We start from the raw sequence: 12,521 nt of genomic DNA, 5'->3' as shown, positions 1-12,521 counted from the left end.
GAACAGCAGCTCAAAATCCAGCAGAATACTGAACCAAACAATGAAAATGCCTGTGTTATGAGGCATGATTGGAGAAGCTTGGGCTTTGCATGTTGAAACCAGGCACCTGAGTGATCTTGCAGAAGTATAGCAGCTAATAAAAGATATGTAAAAGGTAGTCCAAAACATAACTTTGCAGGTTGTGAGAGTAAGAGAAAGGGGCGCAGGTTCAAACCGTGAGTTGATGTTAGGAAGTTTATCATACAAAGAGTAATTACAATACAAATAGATTTCAGGATAGACTGGGCAGTTGAGGTGTGAACCACAGAATCATTTACAAAGCCACTTACAAAAGACAATTTGATGCTGCAGTGGATGAACAATCTTCCTCACCCATAAATATCTTCATGATCTTATCACAACTCAGCAATGACCATGTTTAAAAACATGACTGTTGGCTAAAATTTAAGTGAATTAAATATGTGATTATCAATGTACGTCATGGGAATCCTGGAAAATAATTATTCTTCTCAAACCCATGGGACATTACTATTTCCCTGAATTGTTTGTGTTCTGGGGCTGAATTGCCTCTAGGGCGGAAAGCACTCCAGCGGGCCCCAGGAGCCTGGGTAACATCTTACCAGAGACCAACCGAAGACAATGGTGCCTCTCCTACCATGAGCTGCTGGCCCAATCAGAAGACTGACAGCTCAGCAGCACCAGATCTAGCAGTGGCCATTGCTGAGGCTGCATGAGCATGGCGGGGTTTCCAAAGTGGCAGAGCACCCTTGAAGAGTGGTTTGTTTAGTTGGGAGGGTGGGAGCTGCGGTGCACTAACAATGCTGTTGCTGCAGAGTGGCCATTCTGTTGTCCACAGAATACCCATGAAGAGGACTCTACCCCCACTGCCCCCCCCACCCAGAACCCACTGAGTCTTTACCTGACGGTTTCCACACACGGCAGTGGGCCCTCCCTCTGTAAGCAAAATGCCAGCAGCTCTTAATTGACCATTTAAGTGGCTCAACTGACTACCAAGTGAGCATCTACGTTGGCCAATTCTTGATGCAGGGCTTCCCTCCTGCCGATTTCCCCATCATGTTGCCAGGTCTCCCGTTTCCCATTCCATCACCAATGGGCTGGGAAAATTCAGCCCCTGGAGTACATCGTGAAATTTCCTGGGAGATCCATTTTCTTAATAGCTAATCGAAAGGCAGTAGTGACTCAACTGAGATAGTAACATTGACGTAGTTTACCAATTATCTTGCGAGCACATTGTCAATAATTATATGTACAAGCACCTACAGAATAAGATAGAATGTTTATTCTTTGATTGTTTCACCAAAATAAGTACTGCAAATTAATATTGTTGCATTCATTGTAGTTTAAGAACATGTGCGAATGAAATGTTAAACTTGCACATAAGCTGTAAATTCAGAACATTGCATTACCCCATAATTTATTATGCACTTACACCACAAATTTAACAACGTTGTGAATTGTTTCTTTACATAGAATTTACAGTGCAGAAGGAGGCCATTCGGCCCATTGAGTCTGCACCGGCTCTTGGAAAGAGCACCCTACCCAAGTCCACACCTCCACCCTATCCCCATAACCCAGACACCCCACCCAGCACTAAGGGCAATTTTGGACACTAAGGGCAATTTAGCATGGCCAATCCACCTAACCTGCACATCTTTGGACTGTGGGAGGAAACCGGAGCACCCGGAGGAAACCCACGCAGACACGGGGAGAACGTGCAAACTCCGCACAGACAGTGACCCAGCGGGGAATCAAACCTGGGACCCTGGAACTGTGAAGCAATTGTGCTAACCACCATGCTACCGTGCTGCCCCCGCTCTAATGCATTTCTAATGCATACTGTGTCATGTGAGAGTACCCTTTAAGAAATGGGTGTTTAAGAAATGTATCTTTAAGAAATGGAGCTGCTCATGTTACTGGAGTGGTGTCAGAGGGTGGGTGGAGCTGAGCTCCACTTCTGCTTTTTGAGTTTCAGTTTGAGAAAGCTTGGGTGTGTCTGTGAGCTGCACTGCTGTTGATCTCTGCCATGAAGGACTATTTCTTAATCATTTGGTGAATTCAGAAGAATTATAAATGTTTTCAGTCTTGAATGTAAACCCTGATGTGCTCCTATTTGGAGGTTTGTTAAGTCTTTTGGATGTTAAAAGAACAGCATACAGATTACTTCGAGTTGTATTCTTTGGGGGGTGTATTTGATTTACTTTTTGCTAAGATGTTCACTGTTTGTTTTAGAAAGGTTAACCTGAGTTCATAGAATAAACATTGTTTTGTTTTAAAAACCACTGGTCCATTTTCTGCTGTACCATACCTGTAGAGTGAGCCGTGTGCTTTCCATACCACAATCTATTAATAGTTGTGGGTCAGGTGAACTCCATGATACACTTTGGGATTCTCTAAATCCTGGCCCATAACAACTGTCACTAAGCTTGTGGGTGACGATTTTCATTGTTTGGGACTGTTTTAAGACCCACCTAGATCTCAAATGTTAATCTAACACAATTTTCTGGTCTCGCCTCATTTGCACAATTATACATGTGCTAACTCAAATGGGTCAAACGATTACACCACTGAAGAAAGGTGTCTCAATGAAATGTTATAATATAGTGAAGTGGGTGGGGGTTGGTGGTGTGAGAATTGAGATAGATTTAAAATGCATTTCACCCCAGAATGCTGGAGACACAGGAATTTAAGAAGGGGATGTCAAGATGAAAGTAAAGGGACCCATAAGTGCAGGTATTAGCTGCAGGCAAATAACAGTACAGTTTAAGTACCTAGCCTCCTTTTTGATGGCAGCTGACACTGAAGTAGTGTTTTATGGGATGCTTTCAAGGAGGATTCTCCATCATTCCACCACACTACCTCCATAGTTCAGTGATGCCACCGAAGAAGTTTTTGGGTTGGGGCGACAGTTAACTGTTACTACCTGTACACAGGTATGTTGTACAGAAGTGGCAGACATTTTTACATTAGTTTGGGATCCGCATCCATGGTGCCCCAGACCCTGAAAAGGTCAGTTCTGATGATCATTTCCACATAGGTATGATAGGATTCACAAAAATGGTTAGTGCCATCCTGCCAGATGTACCCAAATTAGCAATGCTGGCTCCTGATTGCCTAGCATGGTGTCTTTCATGAAGTACCAACCCTCAGCACTGCATCTTGAGGCCTCAACATGATAAAAAGAAATTCCATGCAAATTTGATGTATCATGACTTCAGAACGGGAATCTTCCTCCTTCAGGGAGTCTCAATCCATTTCATTCCATATATGATTGGGCTGACTTCAGATTCAGCTGCAGTTGAACTATAACTACATTGCTTTGCAGTAATGCTGCAGTTCCAGTGTGAATACATTCTTAAACAATAACTTGCATTGATATAGTGTCTTTAATGCATTGCAACATTCCAAGACCCTTCACTGCAGAATTATCAAACAGAATTTGGCACTAAACCATATGAAGAGATATGAGGAAAGATGCCTCCTTGGGGGTGATATGGGTAGACTTTAAGGAGTGTCTTAATGAAGAAAGAGATAGAAAGACTTTCAGATGGAATTCCACAGCTTAGAGACGAGGGGCGAGATCTTCTGGCTGTTAATGCCGACTGGATCTTCCAGTCTTGCCCACTGCGCACCCCCATCACAGGTGGGGTGGATTCAATAGGAGATCCCATTGACAGCAGTGGGACCACAAGATCCTGCCACCGGCCAATAGCGGACCACCTCCTGCCACTGAAAAACATGCTGCAGGAAGGCCAGAGACTCTCGGCCATTGAAGCAAAATACATAGTCACCAGTGGTGGAGTGATTAAAGTAATGGCATGCAAGAGGCCAGAATTGGAAATCTTAGAGGGTTATTGGACTGGAGGAGATTTCAGAGTCAGAGTGGGACAAGGCCATGGAGGGGATTTCAAAGCAAGGCTGTAAATTTTACAATTAAAATGTTGCTAGACCATAAGCCAATGTAGGTTAGCGAGTACAAAGTGATAAGTGACTAGGACTTGGTGTGAGTAATTGGAGGGGCAGCAGACTTTCAAATGTGCTCAAAATTATGCAGGGTGGAAAATGAGGGAGTGGCTAGAAGGGCTTTGCAATTGTTGAGTCTGGATAACAGAGGCCTTGATGATTTTCTCATCAGTGAATGAGCTGAGGCAGGGATAGAGGGGGTTCTAATACAGAGTTTGAATTAGGTGACAGCCCAGATAAGTGGTTAGGAGTCAATGATGACACCAAAGTTATGTTCAACCTCAGACAATTGCCAGATGGAGGAATTAAGCCAGTGGGATCTTCTTAGATTCAGCCAAATAAGCAATGCTGGTTCTTGAAGGCCCTGGCAAAAGCATCTTTCATGAAATAGCAACCTTTCCGACTGTAAATTGAGAATGATTATGTAAAGATGAGAATCCCCTATGAATTGGGATGACATGGCTTGAATGTAAATCAACGTTGAACCTACTTGCTTCAGGGATCTCATTCCATTTATAAAATTATGACAATAGTCTCATGGTTTGGCTGAGTTTTTCATATACAACAGTACAAAAAGCTTAGTGGAGGAGGCAAGACATGTAAACAACTCAAAAATGATCAAATATCCTTTCTGAGGAATTTTGAATCTCTGTGTAAAAATGAAGAGCAGTGATCAGTTTAAGTTAGAGATCAGTATTGCAGGGCTGACAACCAAGTATGGACACAATCAAGACATTATGCAAAGTGGTAAGAAGAAGATGTGACTACTCACCTTCTTTGATCTTCTTCAAAATGAGTCTATCAACCTGGTGTACATCTTCTACCGTTTCCTTAATCGGCAAAAAGATTAAACGTCCTCAGTATTCCGATCCTACATAAATGAGTCAGTAACATTCTTAAAATATTACACTTTGAAGCACAGCAATGAACAGTGCAAAGATCTGTCTGACAATTATCTCTGCCTGAGGTTGTACAAAGGCGATCGCAACTGTTTTTACAATGGTACTCAGATTTTCAGAACAGTTCAAGAGAATAACTGGAGATATACTATAGGATGGTGCGATTTTTAATTAAAATGGGTATAGGCTTCAGGTAGGACTTAGAATCCCTACTGTGCAGAAGGAGACCATTTGGCCCATTGAGTCTGCACCGATCCTCTGAAAGAGCACCCTACCTAGGCCCACACCCCTACCCTTTCCCCTTAATCATGTAACCCCGTCCAATCTTTGGACACTAAGGGGTAGTTTAGCATGGCCAATCCACCTAACTTTCACATCTTCTGTGCAAGTGTGGGAGGAAACCGGAGCACTCAGACGAAATCCACGCGGACACGGGATAATTTTCCAATTCCACACAGACAATAACCCAAGGTTGGAATCGATCCCGGGTTCCTAGCACTGTGATCCACCTGCATTCTGATGAAATATTCGGCCCAAAAATTAACCCACCACTCTCTTTCAGATATTGAATGATCTGATGTACATTTCTGACATTTTCTCTTTTTATTTCAAAAGATGTGTCGGAATGTTTTAGTGCAACTCGTCTTTGTTGGATAATTCAGTGATTCCCCAATGTCAAAACCATTAATAACTGCCAGATCTACTTTGAGGGGAGTTTAATCCAGGGGATGAATCTGAATGTGGGGTTTATCTGGGCAGCAATTGTAATTGTTTTCCAATCATTATGTCACAACACATCTTTTTCTTGTAAATAGTGATACAGAGGACTCTGTTTTCCACACACTAATAGTTTCTATTTGAAGAATAAAGAAACATAGGAACAGGAGTAGTTGATTCAGCCTGTTGAGCCTAGTCCGCCATTCAATATGACCATGGCTCATTGATACGTCAATGCCTTTTACCCACACTGTTCCAATAACCCTTTACGTTATTGAAAATGAATATGGGGCTGGATTTTCAAAGAACTGCAGGGTTGGGACCTGATGCTAGAATTAATTCAAAATTGTAGTCTTGGAATCTTGATGAACTGTCAGAACTCTGACAGTTCTGAATTTCGAAAGGGCAGGATGGGGAAGGGGTATCGGAGTGGGAAACATAATCGCTGCCAATTAACAGCCACTTACGCACGTCAAGGAGCTTGTTAAGGATCCTGTCCATTTGGGCTTGTAATTTTAAGTGTTTTTCCAGTGAGCTTGAACAGTTAGTATATTGTGCACAGCTGTCAGTTTGGTAGTAGGGGTCCAAGGTAAGTTATTTTGTAGTAGGTTCTACATCCACTCTGTGGGCCAACTAGCACTGACACATGCACTACACCTACCATTCTTATTCATGGCGGCCTTCCACTGTGTTCCACCTCAAGAAGCTGTCTGCTTTAATATCTGTGGTAATGTGCGTTAGGGGTCATGTGGGACTGTGAAGCCGTGATGTCATTGGCTGACAGATCCCGGGTCCTGGTTGGCTGTTGACCTCTAGCTCCGCCCTGAAGGCGGAGTATAAGAACCAGGAGTTCTCCCCCGCAGGCCAGTCTGTTACTGAACTGCGGGGAACAAGTCACGCTTAATAAAGCCTCATCGACTTCATCTCTATTCGTCTCTCGTGAGTCTTTGTGCGCTACAATTTATTTAGTGTGCTTAAAGGACTATGGAGCTCAGGATCATCCCGGAATGCCTGAGGATCAGCCCCCACGCAGTGAACTCAGCAGCAGTTTTTAAACACTGGCAGACTTGTTTCGAAGCATACCTCCGAACGGCCCCCGGCCGGGTCACAGAAGACCAGAAACTACAGGTCCTGCACTCGAGGGTAAGCCCGGAAATTTTCCCTCTCATCGAAGACGCAGAGGATTTCCAGATGGCGTTTGCAGCACTAAAGAGCATCTATGTTCGCTCAGTGAACCAGATCTACGCACGCTACCAACTCGCAATGAGACGGCAAAGTCCCGGAGAATCACTTGACAAATTCTACACCGCGCTGCTAATTTTGGGACGGGCCTGCAGCTGCCCGCCGGTAAACGCGATTGAACACACGGACATGTTAATTCACGATGCTTTTGTGGCAGGTATGAACTCTCCCCAAATCCGCCAAAGACTTTTAGAAAAAGAGTCGCTAGGACTCTCAGAGGCACGGGCCCTTGCAGCCTCCCTAGATGTGGCCGCGCGAAACGCCCGCGCGTACGGCCCCGACCGCGCGGCAGCCCCTTGGGCTCCGTGGACCCCCGTCGCGACAAACCCCCCCCCCCCCACCCCACAGGCTTGCGCGGTTCAGACGCCAAGTCGTCCCGGGGGGGCCCGCTGCTATTTCTGCGGCCAGGCGAAACACTCCCGGCAGCGCTGCCCGGCCCGCGCAGCGATTTGCAAGAGCTGCGGGAAAAAGGGCCATTTCGCGGCTGTGTGCCGGTCCCGGGAGGTCGCCGCTGTCCCAGGAGAAGAAGGAGTCCTGCGCGTTTCTAACGCTCCCCATCCCCCCCAGCGCCCCATGTACGACCTGCAGGCGCAGCCATTTTGGGTCCCGGCCACCACTGTCCCCGGAGAACAAGGAGTCCTGCGCGTTTCAAACGCTCCCCAACCCCCCCAGCGCCCCATGTGCGACCCGCAGGCGCCACCATTTTGGGACCCGGCCACCACGAGGGGAGGAGGGGCGCCACCATCTTGGGACCCCCCAGCCCTGTGCGACGCATGGGGGCGGCCATTTTGTCCACCCCTGCCGCCATCTTGTGACCCCCCAGCCATGTGCGATGCATGGGGGCGGCCATTTTGTTCACCCCCGCCGCCATCTTGGACGGCAACAATGGACCCCAGCATCGACGGCTCAACGGGGTTCGAGGAAGACGCTGAAGCACTACAACCACGTCTGGCCTCAATGACGCTGGACCAAGCACGGCCCCGGACGCTCCAGACGACGACAACAACGGTGCTGATCAACGGGCACGAGACACCATGCCTGGTCGGCTCCGGGAGCACAGAAAGCTTCATCCACCCCGACACGGTAAGACGCTGTTTTTTGACCATCCGTCCCAGTGCGCAAAAGATTTCCCTAGCTGCAGGATCCCACTCCGTACAGATCAAAGGCTTCTGCATAGTGACCCTAACGGTGCAAGGGAGGGAGTTTAAAAACTACAGGCTCTACGTCCTTCCCCAACTCTGCGCGCCCACATTACTGGGATTAGACTTCCAGTGCAACCTGCAGAGCCTAACTTTCAAATTCGGCGGCCCAATACCCCCACTCACTATCTGCGGCCTCGCAACCCTCAAGGTTGAGCCCCCATCCTTGTTTGCAAACCTCACCCCGGATTGCAAACCCGTCGCCACTAGGAGCAGACGGTACAGCGCCCAGGACCGGACATTCATTCGGTCCGAAGTCCAGCGGCTACTGAAGGAAGGCATAATCCAGGCCAGCAATAGTCCCTGGAGAGCACAGGTGGTAGTAGTAAAGACAGGGGAGAAGCAAATGATGGTCATAGACTATAGCCAGACCATCAACAGGTACACACAGCTAGATGCGTACCCTCTCCCCCGCATATCCGACATGGTCAATCGGATTGCCCAATATAAGGTCTTCTCCACCGTGGACCTCAAGTCCGCCTACCATCAGCTCCCCATCCGCCCAAGTGACCGCAAGTACACAGCCTTCGAGGCAGACGGGCGATTATACCACTTCCTAAGGGTCCCATTTGGCGTCACAAACGGGGTCTCGGTCTTCCAACGAGAGATGGACCGAATGGTTGATCAACACGGGTTGCAGGCCACGTTCCCGTATCTCGACAATGTAACCATCTGCGGCCACGATCAGCAGGACCACGACGCCAACCTCCAAAAATTCCTCCAGACCGCTAAAGCCTTGAACCTCACATACAACGAGGACAAGTGCGTTTTTAGCACAAACCGGCTAGCCATCTTGGGATATGTAGTGCGCAATGGGATAATAGGCCCCGACCCCGAACGTATGCGCCCCCTCATGGAATTTCCCCTCCCTCACTGCTCAAAAGCCCTAAAACGCTGCCTGGGGTTCTTTTCATATTACGCCCAGTGGGTCCCCCAGTACGCAGACAAGGCCCGCCCCCTAATACAGACCACGACCTTCCCTCTGTCGACAGAGGCTTGCCAGGCCTTCAGCCGCATCAAAGCGGATATCGCAAAGGCCACGATGCGCGCCATCGACGAGTCCCTCGCCTTCCAGGTCGAGAGCGACGCCTCCGATGTAGCTCTAGCGGCCACCCTTAACCAAGCGGGCAGACCCGTGGCCTTTTTCTCCCGAACCCTCCACGCCTCAGAAATCCGCCACTCCTCAGTAGAAAAGGAAGCCCAAGCCATAGTGGAAGCTGTGCGACATTGGAGGCATTACCTGGCCGGCAGGAGATTCACTCTCCTCACTGACCAACGGTCAGTAGCTTTCAGGTTCGATAATGCACAGCGGGGCAAAATTAAAAATGACAAGATCTTAAGGTGGAGGATCGAACTCTCCACCTTCAACTATGAGATCTTGTACCGTCCCGGAAAGCTGAACGAGCCGTCCGATGCCCTATCCCGCGGCACATGTGCCAACGCACAAATTAACCGTCTCCAAACCCTCCACGAGGACCTCTGCCACCCGGGGGTCACTCAGTTCTACCATTTTATAAAGTCCCGCAACCTCCCCTGCTCCGTGGAGGAGGTCCGTACAGTCACAAGGAACTGCCACATCTGCGCAGAGTGCAAACCGCATTTTTTCAGGCCGGATAGTGCGCACCTGATCAAGGCCTCCCGTCCCTTTGAACGCCTCAGTCTGGATTTCAAAGGGCCCCTCCCCTCCACCGACCGCAACACGTACTTCCTGAACGTGGTGGACGAGTACTCCCGTTTCCCCTTCGCCATCCCCTGCCCTGACATGACAGCGGCCACAGTCATTAAAGTCCTTAACACCATATTCACACTGTTCGGTTGCCCCGCATACGTCCATAGCGACAGGGGGTCCTCCTTCATGAGTGACGAGCTGCGCCAGTTCCTGCTCAGCAAGGGTATAGCCTCGAGCAGGACGACCAGCTACAATGTGGTAGTATGCATTAGGGGTCATGTGGGACTGTGAAGCCGTGATGTCATTGGCTGACAGATCCCGGGTCCTGGTTGGCTGTTGACCTCTAGCTCCGCCCTGAAGGCGGAGTATAAGAACCAGGAGTTCTCCCCCGCAGGCCAGTCTGTTACTGAACTGCGGGGAACAAGTCACGCTTAATGAAGCCTCATCGACTTCATCTCTATTCGTCTCTTGTGAGTCTTTGTGCGCTACAATATCCAATATGGCTCCAATATGGCGGCCTCCTTTTATATTGGCACCAGACAGGCAACTCCTAACTCTTGGAGGAGCTCAATGTCTCTAACTAGATGTTGAGCTAACTTCCTGGCCAATTAGGCTATTTGTATTTAAACATTTCACCCGTTGCGTCTATGCTTAGAATCTTTCCTTTTTTAAAATAAATTTAGAGTATACAATTCAATTTTTCCAATTAAGGGGCAATTTAGCGTGGCCAATCCACCTACACTGCACATCTTTGGGTCGTGGGGGCGAAACCCACACAAACACAGGGAGAATGCGAAAACTCCACACGGACAGTGACCCAGAGCCGGGATCGAACCTGGGACCTCGGCGCCATGAGGCAGCAATGCTAACCACTGTGCCACCGTGCTGCCTGCTTAGAATCTTTCCTGATGTCAGGTTCCCAACACTGAACCAAAGACCCAGCACCTTATCTAAGAGCGGAATATATTGTTTGATATAATTTCATGTTATCAACACACTTTTATATAGATACTGACAAAGTACATTTCAGGCAAAAAAACAACCCAATAATGCTTTGTGATTACTTGTTTTAAAACTGCATCTCAACTATAAACACCCTGGGTGGGAGCATTTGTTATTGCCACAAAGTGGGACTATTTTCCAATCGTCTATTAAATTCAGCAGAATTCTGATGAAGGGATTGGACAGTACTGAATAAACAAGCACAAAATATTCCTGATTCAAATTGCCTTGACTTCGTACAGAAAAATGGCAATTATCAATGAAAATTGTTTGACTTAAGACAAAACTGGCTGCGTCAAATTAATCACAGTCTATTTAGAAAATATTTAAAATGATATGACATTCTACAAGGTGATAATGTGTAAGGACCAAGGTGGAATACGATACCTTTGCAAAGCTGAAGTGCTACTAATCTACATTCATTTTAATCACAAAATGCAATACTGCCAATTAAGCAGTAAAGATGTTGGGATTAGTACTGAATAAAGCATCGTAATTGAGGTATTTACATAGAGAATAACAGGCTTTGAGTGCATTACTGTCTTACAGACTCCCAGATCCTTTCTAACACTAGAAATTATGTTTAGTGCCATCAATGTCCGGACATTTAACAGGTTGCTATAATGTTCCTTCACTATTTTAATGGAAGCATTAATCTTTTAAAAAATAATTTAATGCTTCCCTTAAAATAGAGGACAAGGGAATGTCATAAGAACATGTTAAGTGTTTGTAAGTTAATATTGTCAAGAGTATTATTTTCTTCAATCTTCTAATTGTTGCTATTTTTGTGCTTCTTACTTTCAGTCTCCTTTTGCTCCTACCAATTTTTCTTTATCTTATTTCACACAATTGGCCCACACTTCGAAACATGCAGAGTTATTGATGTTACTCAGTCAATTTTATTCAAAAGTTCATACTTTACTCATCGGAGGAGGGGGCAGACCAAATATGAAACAGACCAAATGTCATCAATTTGAGGCCTGGATCATTTTAAATCTGACGAACAGCTGCCTGCCGTAAAGAGATGTGAAATACAGCTAGTTAGTGATTGGAAGCCAAAGAGGTAGATAGAGTCGAACCGAACAAAAATCTGTAAATCTCAGTTTTGAAAATTTCAATTGACCTAACCTCAAAAGCTTCTGGGAGATAGTTCCAGGTTTTGAAAACCCTTCACCATCCCTGAGTGGCCTAGCACTAATTGTAAAGTTCTGGGACTGGATTCTCCGTTTTTGAGGCTATGCCCTGATGCCGGCGTGGGAATGCTGGCGTTTTACGACCGAGAATTCGGTGTAAAATGGCCACAGATCCTCTATTTGGCTGGGGGCTAGCAGCCGAGCAACGTAGAGCACCCGGCTCTAGCTGCTGATACGGCCCGGAGAATTGCCTGGTCCGTGGCCACACATGCGCATACATCGGCTTGCAGTAGCCGCGCCGTGCAACATGCACCAGCCGCTCGTGGACCCGGTCTGCAAAATAGTGCTCCCCTTTGGCCGGCTCGTACGCCCCGGACCACCCTTCAACAGTGCCCCCAGCCCCTGACAAAGTCCCCCCTGTTCGCGGATTGGCCCTCCCCCGACTATGGCGATGCTGGACTGAGTCCGCAGTCGCCATGCCGAGTTCCTGACGGATGATAGCATTCGCGACCGACGCCGTCGGGATCTTGGCCGGTCGGTGGCGGAGCATCGGGGGGTGGGCCTCAGGCAATGTCCTGAAGCCTCGGTACAGCACCCGCCGTACTCTGTGAGTATGCCGTTTTGGAGCATCGCTAAAGTTGCGCCACCTCCGATTTGGTCGGAGACAGATATTCTCCGG

General features: G+C 47.4%; 1 protein-coding gene across 2 annotated transcripts in view; it reads right to left on the bottom strand.

Moving 5' to 3' along the window:
* Window positions 1–12,521, bottom strand: part of sgcg (sarcoglycan, gamma) — a 1,082,174-nt gene that overhangs the window by 943,985 nt on the left and 125,668 nt on the right. For both annotated transcript variants that reach the window (XM_072476857.1, XM_072476856.1), the window contains exon 2: window positions 4,754–4,852. The gene's annotated coding sequence lies outside the window, so the exon portion shown is untranslated. The remainder of the gene's footprint in view (window positions 1–4,753; window positions 4,853–12,521) is intronic.

This window comes from Scyliorhinus torazame, chromosome 15, assembly GCF_047496885.1.
Source record: "Scyliorhinus torazame isolate Kashiwa2021f chromosome 15, sScyTor2.1, whole genome shotgun sequence".
Taxonomy (NCBI): Eukaryota; Metazoa; Chordata; class Chondrichthyes; order Carcharhiniformes; family Scyliorhinidae; genus Scyliorhinus; species Scyliorhinus torazame.
The sequence above is the reverse complement of the archived record's forward strand: the minus strand, read 5'-3'. Positions and strand labels throughout refer to the sequence as shown.